Raw genomic sequence first — 11911 nt, forward strand, 5'->3', positions numbered from 1 at the left:
GTCCAGTCCTTCCCTGCGCTTCGGCCCCGGAATCCCTCCCTATGTCCAAGCGGCAGCCAAACTTTGCTCAACTTGACGTTGCCCTGCGGTCTCAGGTGCTGGAGGCCGAAAGACGCTAGTTCCCCAACACCGGGTTCTTGGGCTCCTGTCCGAAGTTTAAGTTCCCTTTCGCTCGCTTCTTCTTCCTGGATCCATCCACAGCGCCCGGTCTCGGAGAGTTCCTTCGGGGGAGAGGATCCTTCTTAGGAGCGGGGGTGGGGTCATTGGGCTCCGGGCGGCGGGAGAACGAGGGCGTCTCCTCCCCCTGCCGACCGAGCGGGCGGCCGGCGTCAGCACCGCGGACAGCGCATCGGTGCCGCAGCCGCGGGGCGGGCGGCGCTCCGGCTGCGGGGACCCGCGGCACGGGCCCAGCCGGTCACCCTGATGCGCTACGCTCCCCAAACCCTCTTTCCCTTTCTGCCTCCCGTGTGTCCCCTCGACCCCTAAAGCAGGTGCGGTCGCTGAAGCAGAGTGCTGACAGGGCGGGGACGCTGCGGAATAGAGACGGGGGAGGAGTCAAGCGCGAGTAGGGGACCAAGGTGCCTCGGGAGGAGGGAGCGTTCAGGCCCACCCGGCAGCAGGATCTCCATTCGTCACCCCTACCCTCTGATCCTTCCACCCAGGGTGGTGGGGGACCCTGGTTAAGATCCCGGAGGCGGCAGGGTGGGTAGAGAAGATGTAAGGAGAGCTCACTAACCAGCTCCCCCAGGCCAGCAGTGGGAAGGCTGTGTTCTTGAGCCCTGAGGGGGAGGGTGTGTGTCGGGGGCCGGATATCTTCGCCCTTCTCCGCCCCGCCGCAACAGGGGAACACCGTGCGGGGCTCAGCCTTACCGCTGGAGCTTCTTCGCCCAGACGCAGGCCGGCTTTGCCTGGATCTCTTAAGTTCTGTGTCGAGGAATGCCCTTGGAACAGACAGAAAACTGTCCTCTTCTGGCAGCCAGCCCCTTCTCTGTCCGTCCCCCTTCCACAGGAGAGGGGGACCCTGAATAATGATGAGATGATGCAGATGACAGAAAATGAAGATAATCAAGGGGACTGTGCTTAGATACCCTAGATGGGTGAACTGTGAAGAAATCCAAAACCAGCCCCTCACCCCAAATTTCAGGCTGTCTGATCTCTACAATAGAAAATACTCAAGCTAAGTTCCACCCAAAGTAGTGACATCGTCAGTCCCCTAATTGTCAAGGAACTCAGTGGTTTTTGAGCAAGCCTCCACCATTTCAAAGCCTGGAAACGCTTCTGACCCATGCCCTGACAGAAAGAGTGGAGGCCTGGAGTACAAGAGAGCTGTCCAGAAGCTGAAAGGCATTGGACTTGAGATACTGCTTTTCCCAAACCAGGACACATCAGAGACTTGGCTCTTCTTAGAAATTCTACTCCAGTTTATAGATGGAGCCAACTGTACTCTCCTTTGTGTTAGGGAAGGGACAAATGGGAGAGGCTCTACCACTAACAGAGTCAGAAGCAGCCTTACTGGTCCTGGATGGCATGTGGTTAGTTTTACAGTAGTCTTCTCAGAAAGGGTCAAGGGAACCTTTGAGTGAGGGGAGAGCATCTCATCCACTGAGAATACAGAACCCTCTCCTTTTATGAAGCACAGTGGGAGCCTTATGTAAACACAAATCATTGCCATTGCAGACTATTGTTATTATTGACAAAATACACAATTCTCTCCAAGCCTTTGCCTCCCCTGGGCTCACTACTGGTGTCATCACCCTAGCCTGTTCCTACATCCCTGTAATAACTCTGTCTCTACAAGCTCCTGCAGGTAGGGAGGACAGCCCAGCCATTGGCTTCCAGGGCTGGATTCCGCTTGACTGGTCAGCTTTGACAGAAGGCTTATAAGTGTCATTCCAGGAGCTGGCCATAGAGTCTCCAGATGAAGCTGAAGGGCATTGCTGGATCTCTCGGTGGTTTTCTCTGCCCAGACTCCCAGGGCCGGAACAGAGTGCTTTGCTGCAGTGTTCTGTGCCTCTGGACTTTCTCCTTACCCATTTGGCACAGGGCCTGCCTTGTCCTCCAGCTTGTTATTCTAGCTTGATTAGTAGGAAACCCCTGGCATCAATCTCAGCTCCAAATGACCTAATCGATTTATATAATAGGGAAATGATCACTTCCCTGAACATAGACTTGGGTCCTTTGGGGAACCAGCGCCATGATGAATGATGCCTTTGCCCACTGAATCAATGTAAGTCACCAGGTTCCAACTGGCTATCCGCAAAGCTTTAACCTCAACCTTAAATTGCTGCAACAGCCTCCAAAAAATGGGGGCTTGCTATCATAAACATGTCCGTGCTTCTGTCTATCCTGCCTGTACCTGGCCGTCATTACCCTGATCATGTCCATTTGATCTGATCATGTCACTCATGTCCCTAGACTACAGTCTCCAATGGCTCCTTCAAAACCATAAAAATTTAGTCTTTAAACCCTTGGTGGCTGCTCTTCAAAGACCTTGATGATGTGATTCCCATCAAATCATTCCAACTTCACCTTCTACTACTTGCTACTTATCCCCCAAATACTCCATACTCAGCCCAACCACCAGTGCTTGGCTTATGCTGTGGCCCCTGCTGGAGTGCCATCTTCTTTCTCTTCTTCTCCAGCTGTTTGTGTATACAGCTCAACTCAGATTAGAGTTCTTCCAGAAAACTTTTTCTTTATAGAATATTTTGACCCAATCACATTGATTGCTGTAGATCATTTGATTCTGAATGTCCTCATGAACTTTAGACAAGACACTTGAGCAGATACACCCTCTGTCTTCTCACCCTGTCTCTCTCTGTGTCTTTCTGTACTTTGTAAAAGAAAGCACAATGGAAGGAGTGTTAATCAAGAAAATTAGGTCAGGTCAAGTGCAATCAAATGATTCTACTCCTAGGTATATATCAAAATAAATTAAAACATACGTTCATGTGAAAACTTGAGTGTGGATGTTCATAGTAGCATTATTCATAGAAGTGGAAACAACCCTTGTGTCCATCAACTGACAAACAGATCAGTACAATGTGGTGTGTGTGTGCTTGTGGGTCAGTTGCATCCAACTCTTTGTGACCCCATGGACTGAAGCCCTCCAGGCTCCTCTGTCCATAGGATTCTCCAGGCCAGAATAATGGAGTGGGTATCTATTTGCCTCTCTAGGGGATCTTCTCGACCCAGGGATCGAATCTAGGTCTCCCACATTGCAGGTGGATTCTTTACTATCTGAGCCATGAGGAAAGCTGTACAATGTGGTATATTTATACAAGAAATATTCAGTAATAAAAAGGAAGAAAGTACTGATTCATGCTACAACATGAATGAATCTTAAAAACATTATTCTAAGTGAAAGAGGCCAGTCACAAAAGATGACATAGTGTATGATTTTATTTGTATGAGATGTCCAGAATAGGAAAATCCATAAAGACATGATTACTTAGTGGTTGCTTAGGTCTGGGGAATTGACGAGGAATGAGAATGACTGCTAATGTGTATGAGATTTCCTTTGAGAATGATAAAAAAAAATTCTCAAATTGATTGTCATGATGATTCCACAGATCTGTGAATATACTAAAAACCTTCAAATTGTACATTTTAAATGTGTGAATTGTATGTAATGTGAATTATATCTCAATAAAGCTGTTAAAAAACAAATAGAAATGCAATTAACCAAGGAAATCTTTACTGAAAAAATGGAAATAGAAAAGAACTTATCCCAAGAAAGATAATTTCTTTAAAATTAAAAATGGGGGAAAAATAAAATGAAAATGGGAAAAATTGGAAGCAATATGGCTGTGCTAAAGGGAAAATTTATTATGAAGTTGAACTTGAATAAAGGAGTTTTTGTCACGGAATACTTTATCTTAAAAATTAATCTGTATTGGTAATATTTTGATGAAAAATTCAGCATTCCAAATAGCAAATTAAAAGTGTTCTGGGTACTCCAAACCTCTTTGATCTTCCTGACCTCAGAACTCCTCTAATATTTGTCTACATTACTCATTTGGTAGTTAGCTGTGTTACAGGATATATATAATATTATATATAATGTGAAAATATAGCATAAAATCTGGAGAAGCTGGTCATCTCTATCTCCTGTGAAGGGCCACTTGAGCAGCCTTCTCATTTGTACAAATGCAGAAGCCCTCTCCTCTCATTTTTCTTTAATTAGTTTTGGGTAGCAGGCTCTGTTGGAGAAGGCAATGGCACCCCACTTCAGTAATCTTGCCTGGAAAATCCCATGGACAGAGGAGCCTGGTAGGCTACAGTTCATGGGGTCATGAAGAGTCGGACACGACTGAGTGACTTCACTTTCACTTTTCACTTTCATGCATTGGAGAAGGAAATGGCAACCCACCCCAGCGTTCTTGCCTGGAGAATCCCAGGGACAGGGAAGCCTGGTGGACTGAATCGATTTAGCAGCTTAGCAGGAGCAGGCTCTATGTGGGCTAGTCCTGAGAACGGATAGGGTTCAGATGTATGGAAATAAAGGGTACATTCCAGCCAGGAAAATTGACCTGGGTACAAGCGTGCAAGCAGGAAAGAGCATATTTTGTTCAAGGAACTGTGGTGCACAGAGAGTAGATGTGGGTGAGAAGAGAGGGAATAGCCTCTGTCTTTTATATTCCATGACCTCATTCGCTGGCCTCTCAGCCTCTCAGTATGACTATTGTATGCAATAACTGACCCTGTGAAACTCAAAGATCAATGCTCTCCTTCCAGAGTGAGAATCAGATATCTAATATAAATCGACTCAGGCTTAATGAAGCCAATTTAATGATAAATGTTTAGTTTCCCCATATACACAACCACATGGGGTTAGCCGCGCCTACAGAGGAAGAGAGGGACAAGTGGAACCTATTGGGCACACAGTCAAGGGCTCTAGTGCTAAAATCTCCTTGGGCTCCACAAATGTCTTTGCAAAGAATGCACTGTGTCATCTTTGTATCAACACGATGCTTGAAGATAAATGAAGTCACTGATGCCTGTCTGTTTACAAGGAGCTTAGAAATGAAGCCTAGCATCCTAGAGTGAGGAGCTGCCATGAGGCCACTGGAGACCACTCCTTGCTGAATTTTCTTGTCCAGAAAACTGTGGATTTCTTGTCTAAATGTCTTCATGAGCCCACTCTTGCAATGCCAAATCACTTTTTATTAAGAAGTGATTTTCAAATGTCTATCTTAATTCTTATTTTAAAATCTGATTTTTTTTTGTTCTGTAGCTAAGGCCATACATGTACTGATTTTTGTCCCAAATAGATTTTGATACAGCTTTTAAAAGGCTATAAAAGTAATGTATAAATAGAATGACTGGAAGACTTGGAAGATTCAGTAAAGGAAAAAACAAAAATTACTCCAAATTCCATTCCATTATCCAGAGAGAATTACTATTATCAGTTGTTTTAATAACTCTCCTGCCTGGTTGGCTGGCTCTATTAGTCTATCTATCTGCACATACATACTTAATTTTATTAAAATTATGGGATATGTTGCATACCACTTTAAACTTACTCTTTAACACTATAGGTCATTCAAAAAATATTTCAAGTATTTCAATTCAAACATGTCTGTGGGGCAGTTACTAGAGAAAGAGAGAGAGTGTGTCATTTGTTGGCATATTGTCCTTCCAAATGAAAATTTAACTAAATTTCACATTGGCAAGTATTCCTGGATTTTTAAGGTTTCCCCCTCATTGCTCTCCTCTATCTTTTTGTATTGTCCTTTGCGTGCATGCTTAGTCGCTTCAGTTGTGTCCGACTCTCTGTGACCCCTACGGACCATGGCCTGCCAGGCTCCTTTAGTCCCCTATTAAAATGGGCTTCCCAGGTGGCGCTAATGGTAAAGAACCTGCTTGCCAATACAAGAGATGTAAGAGACATGAATTTCATCCCTGCGTTGGGAATATCCCCTGGAAGAGGGCATGGTAACTCACTCCAGTATTCTTGCCTGGAGAATTCCCATGGACAGAGGAACCTGGCAGGCTATGGTCCATAGGGTTGCAAAGAGTTGGACACAACCGAGGTGGCTTAGCATGCATGCAAAATTTCAGTAGATGTTTGGCTTTGACTTCTCTGTGAGACTGCTAGTTCCCACTCAAATCCATTCTCTACCTCTTTTTCAACAACAGACCATCCATTTTATTTGTGGTGTCAATGTGCCCAATTCAAAGACTACATTTTCAAGCCTCCTTTGTAGTTAGGTGAGACTGTGCTTTTAAGTGCTAGCAAAATACTATATGGCACTTTCAGGAAGGCTGAGTAAAGGGAGATAATTCCATAGGAGTGAAAGCCCTTTTATCCTTCAACTACTCCTCCTTCCTCAGTCATGCATCCTAGAATGTGGATGTGATGGCTGGGACTCCAGCTACCATCTTGAATCATGAGATGACCTTAATGAAGGAAGCCTCATTGTTGAAGAGCAAGATGATGAAATGAGCTTGCATAACAGAGAAATGCCTATCTCTAGTCTTCTTATATGGGAGAGAATTAACCTTTATGCATTTGATCCACGTCACTAATCAAATATTCCGAGTATTCAAAAGTTCCTGCCTGAAATCAGTCTGAGATGAGACTTTAGACCTTCAAATGTTGTGAGACAATCAACAGGCCTGACTCCTTCTTCTGCTTCACAGTCTCCCTCGAATCCCCCACTTCCCTTCTTCCAGATGTCTTGCACCTTCCTGTGCTCTCACGGTGGTTGACTTTCCTCTGAGGATGTGTGCGTGTGTGTTTGTTGTTTGATCACTAAGCCGTGTCCTACTCTTTTGTTACCCCATGGACTGTAGCCCCACCAGGTGCTCTGTCTGTGGGATTTTCCAGGCAAAAATACTGGACTGGGTTGCAATTTTCTTCTCCAAGGTATCTTCCCAACCCAGGGATCAAACCCACATCTCCTGCATTAGCAGAAGGGTTCTTTAGAACTGAGCCACCAGGGAAGCCCAAAGACGTGTGTGTATTTCCACTTGAATATTATACACATTCTTTTAGTTGGGGGAGCTGCAATATCAGCAACTTTTCTAATTCAAAAACACTACTTTACCAGACTCAAAAGCAAAAACAAAGCAGAGGAGGGCACAAGGATGAAGATGCTTTGGAGTTACCATAGCAAATATTTCATTGTTTGAATGAGTCAGAGGTCTAAGAATACTGAACTGATCTTTAGAGATTAGATAATTTAATTGGGCAACTCTTATAAAAGAGCGGTGAGCCCAAGAAGAGAGAGGAATGGAAGGCAGCATTGGAGAATGGGCATTTTGGGGAAGAAATTGTTCACATAACCAAATCATTCTTCAGATTGTTAACCGTTGCTGTGAAACATGTACAAAGACAAGGTTTGTTCATTAGGCATCAGTTAAAACCCTTGTGCTGAAGATGGATCACAGCACAGAGCATCATGCTCACCTTAAACAATGAGAGAGACATGAGCTGTTTCCCTTGCTAACAGTCCAGTGATGAATCTTGGTGGGTAGAGAGGCTGGAGGAGGGCATGGACATGGGGATGGTATCTGGAGGGGTAGGATTGATGGAGGTAGATGCAGAGATAGGATGGGAAGAATCTTGGGGACCCTTTCCAGTATTACGTAAGTCAGTAGGGCTTCTAGATGCAACAATATTCCTTGTGGATAGAAGCTCTTCTCTAGGAATGAATATGCAAGTGTGATCAGCCTGCCTTAATTCCTCCCTTCCCCCCCTTCTCCTTCCACTCTTTCCTTCCTTCCATCTACCTATACAATAAATATTTCCAAACCTCTACTCTGGGCCAGGCACTGTGTTATTAAGGATTCTGACTCATGACAGGTGATTTTAGGATGGGGTAGGAAGGAGGGCAGGGTGCCACTGGGGGGGTTGGAATCATAGATGAGAAAGCTAAGGCTCAGACAGAGAGTCAGAGGTACTTATATCCTGCAGTGCATTTGTAATCTATCCACCCAAAAGCCCACTGTACTACTGGGCTTGAAGTAGAGTGAATTCTACATCTATTTAGTCCTGGAGCCTCTTGCAACCAAATTCCCTGGAGCTCTTACTGAATATGCAGTACTCAGGGCTTTGCTTCCCTTGTGGCTCAGCTGGTAAAGAATCCACCTGCAATGCAGGAGACCTGGGTTCGATTCCTGGGTTGGGAAGACCCCTGGAGAAGGGAAAGGCTACCCACTCCAGTATTCTGGCCTGGAGAATTCCATGGACTATATGTCCATGGGGTTGCAAAGAGTTGGACCTGACTGAGAAACTTTTACTTCACTTCAAAGGACTCAGCCCAGACCTGCAGAATCCCAATATCTAGGGATTGGGCCTGGAAACTTTCATGGGCCACAGACTTCCCAAGTGAGCTTCCTGGACCCTCCAGTTTGTGGAAGGTGGGCTTGGGCCATTGGATCAGCTGAAGTGGGCCTTAGAGGGTCAGAGTCTGGAAATATGTGTGCATGTGTGCTAAGTCGCTTCAGTCTTGTCCAACTCTATGTGACCCTATGGACTGTAGCCTGCCAGGCTCCTCTGTCCTTGGGATTCTCCAGGCAAGAATACTGGAGTAGGTTGGCATGTCCTCCTCCAGGAAATCTCTGTGACCCAGGGATCGAACCTGTGTCTCTTATGTCTCCTGCCTTGACAATGAGGTTCTTTCCACTTGTGCCACCTGGGAAGCCTGCCTGGAAATATATTTGGCTGTAATTCCAGTGTCATGAGGAAAGGTAAAAGAAATACAAAGCCTGCTCCGGGTCCAGCTCTGCCACTCACTGGCTAGGTGACCTTAGCTAGTTGACCACAGCCTATGAGTAATTATTTGAGCCAAACCCACCAACAAACATACCCCTCCTTGATCTAGAATCATGATTATGTCCAGGTATCCTGGATGCCCAGCCCACAGACAAAGAGGTGATGTCATTAAAAACCTTTCCTTTGAGTGATTCTTAGGAGAAACCTCTTCAGAGTTGGAGGACATTCTATTTCTATCCCAGACTCTCCTGCCTTGCTAGAAAAGTTCCCTGGAGCCAAGGAACCCAATCTTTCCCAGGAGACGTAGTGAAATGTATCTGTATCATCTCCAGGGCTCCCGAGGAGATCATCTCCAGGGCCCCCGAGGAGGTCAGCCTGAAGCCCGCTTCAACAACTCACATTCTTTTGTAGAACAGCTGAGAATCGTCAGGCAGAGAGGTGAGGGAGATTGAAAACGGAGACAAGAGGGACCAGCTCTAGAAAATTTGCCATAAAAGTTCCAGTCTCTCCCCACTTTGCTGAGCCGGGAGCAAAGTGCTGAGTAAAAGCACATTGGAGGTTAATTACAATCTGGGAGGTGTTCTCATGAGCCCTCAATATATTGCACACAAAAAGCATAAGATACTGTAACCTGAGGTAAGAAGCCAGTGGCTGGATTCACTCTGAGAGGTATGGCTGCCCGCCGCCTTCCTCAAAAGCAGATATTATGAGGAGAAAAGTCCAGGCTGGGGGCAATGGGGAGGGCCCTCATGAAAATGCTGAGATTTCAGTGACTCTCCTGTTTTCCCACTTCCCTGAAGAGAACTGCATCTCAACAGGTTGCAGGTTCATGGAAAAGATCCCAGGCTCATTTGCTCATTTCTTTTTCATTTCCCAACAAGTATTATAGGGCATCAACCACATGTCAGGTGTGCTGGTAATTGCCAGCTACAAGAGCCAAAACTGAGGTTTTCTGGCCTTCACTGCAGCTTCAAGCCCCTGGGGAATCACAGATCAAACATGCATATGAGAAATTAACAATGTAACAACACTGTGAGGGAAATGCCATGGTTCTGTAAAAAATGCATCCAGGGAGATTTTGACCAAACAGGGCAGGGATGTATAGGCATTGACCAAGAGGAGGGCGTGTGAGTGCCAGAGAGTGGGCACACAGAGGGAACAGCCTGTGCAAAGGCCTCTGGGCAGCTGGGAGGAACTGAGGAAGGGTGCTGTGGAGTGGGTGGGGCCAGCAGAGGCTCACCCCTCAAAGCTTTGGAAGCCCTAAGAGAATGGCTCCCAGAAAGGGAAGCCATTGTCACATTGCACGCAGGGGTGCTGGATTCTCAGGCTGCCTCTGATTCTCCCAGGGTCTCATTATGGGTCAGAGGGAGGCTGGTCTGGAGTCCTGGCTTCCTCTCTCTCACCTGTCACATCTAAGCAGACACCCAACTCCTATCCATCCCACTTTAGAAATTGCTCTCAAATGGACCTTACTTCCTGAGTCCCCTGCCACTACCAAGCCTTCCTTTCCCTGGACTGTTGCCATCCTCCACATTCTCCATTTGAGAGTCTTCCCTCTGCAGTCCACGCTCCACAGCAGCTTCCTTCTGAAAACACACACTCGGCCTCTCCCTGACTTGTGCAGCTCTGGTAGTCCCCAGAGCCTGGAGGAGCAGTCCCGGTCTCTTCAGAGCAGCTCTCTCATCTCTGCTCTTTCTGACCTAAACTACCCGCTACCTTGTCTCCTTCCTCCCTGGCATGGCCTGCCCTCCCTGTACACCTGATGCAGGAACTGCAGATGAAGGACTTCTCAGCCTTCCTCAACACACACATACCATCTCTACGCTGCTCCCTCTTCCTGCAGTGCCAGTCCTTCTTCTTTACTGGAAACTCCTCCTTTGTTAATATAGCAGCAGGCATATCACCTCCTGTACCAGGACACCATCAACCCCCCATCCCTGACCCCCAGGCAGGAAAATTCTGCTGCTACAGATTTTTCTCCCTGGTTAGGAAGGGCAAACTTCTCTTGAGGGCAAACACTCGTGCAGTGCTGGCCCAAAATGGATGCTCAAGAAATAGTGAAAGGAAAGACCATATATTATGTGATTCCATTTATATGACGTGTCCAGAACAGACAACCATAGGAGATAGAGAACAGATTACTGGTTGCCAGGGGATGGGGGGAAAGAGGGAATTGGGAGATATGAGGTTTCTTTTGGGGTAATGGAAATGTTCTAGAATTAGATAATGGTTGCACAATATTGTGAATATACTAAAAAAAAAAAAAACAACACTGAATTGTACAGTTTAAAAGGGTTTAAATGGTGAATTTTATGTACTCTGAATTTTCTCTCAACAGAAAATTTTGGAAAAGAAACAAAAAGATAAATGAGTAACGGATCACTTTATCTTATTTTCTAATTGCCTTTTATCTCATATCTTTTCCCTATTGGTTATTCAGTCCCCCATTAGCCAACATTTTACTTGAAATGAAAAATTTATCCAATCACAGATAAAGTCTGACTTATAATACCAATTGGCAGTGTTAGATCAATGGGATTTGATTCTCTCGTGATGTGTCTTTTTCTCGCTCATGTAGAAACTTTGAAGAGGAGAAGCTACCAGGTCTGTGTCATCTTCAGTATGTACACTGCCCACTTTGCTAAAGACCAAACTTGGACTAGTGTCAGAGAAACAAGTTATCACTAGGATTGTTCATTAGACTGTGACCAAAATAAATTTTCAAAGCCTTTCATGCCCATGAGCTCATTGGTTTATCATGAAAACCTTCTGAGAAGGGGGGTCCTTTTGAGGGAGAGCGAAACCATGTGTCCTTCTTAGCTCAAGAGTGACCAGAGGGGCTGAGCTGAGCTCTTCTGACCCATCGTTTCTGCTCCTGAGGGAGAGAGAATGAGCTGAACATTTTTCTACATATGGGTTTTACTTGTTACTCTTGTACTTGTTGTTTAAATTGAACTTGTTACTACTGAGTAATGCAGCCTTTTGAGGAAAATGAGAAAACACTAGAAGGTACAAGATTGAAGACATCACTACGGTCACTTCAGAAGAGAAAGACAACAAAAAACCCCAGTTAATGAAGATGCTTGTGTTGACTCCACCTCAAACAACTGACTCAAATCCCTGTCTCCAGCTCCAAAAGACCTATGAGACACACCATTAAGTGGAAATTACAGCAAACCTGCTTCTCCC

Source organism: Bos taurus, chromosome 11 (genome assembly GCF_002263795.3).
Source record: "Bos taurus isolate L1 Dominette 01449 registration number 42190680 breed Hereford chromosome 11, ARS-UCD2.0, whole genome shotgun sequence".
NCBI lineage: Eukaryota > Metazoa > Chordata > Mammalia > Artiodactyla > Bovidae > Bos > Bos taurus.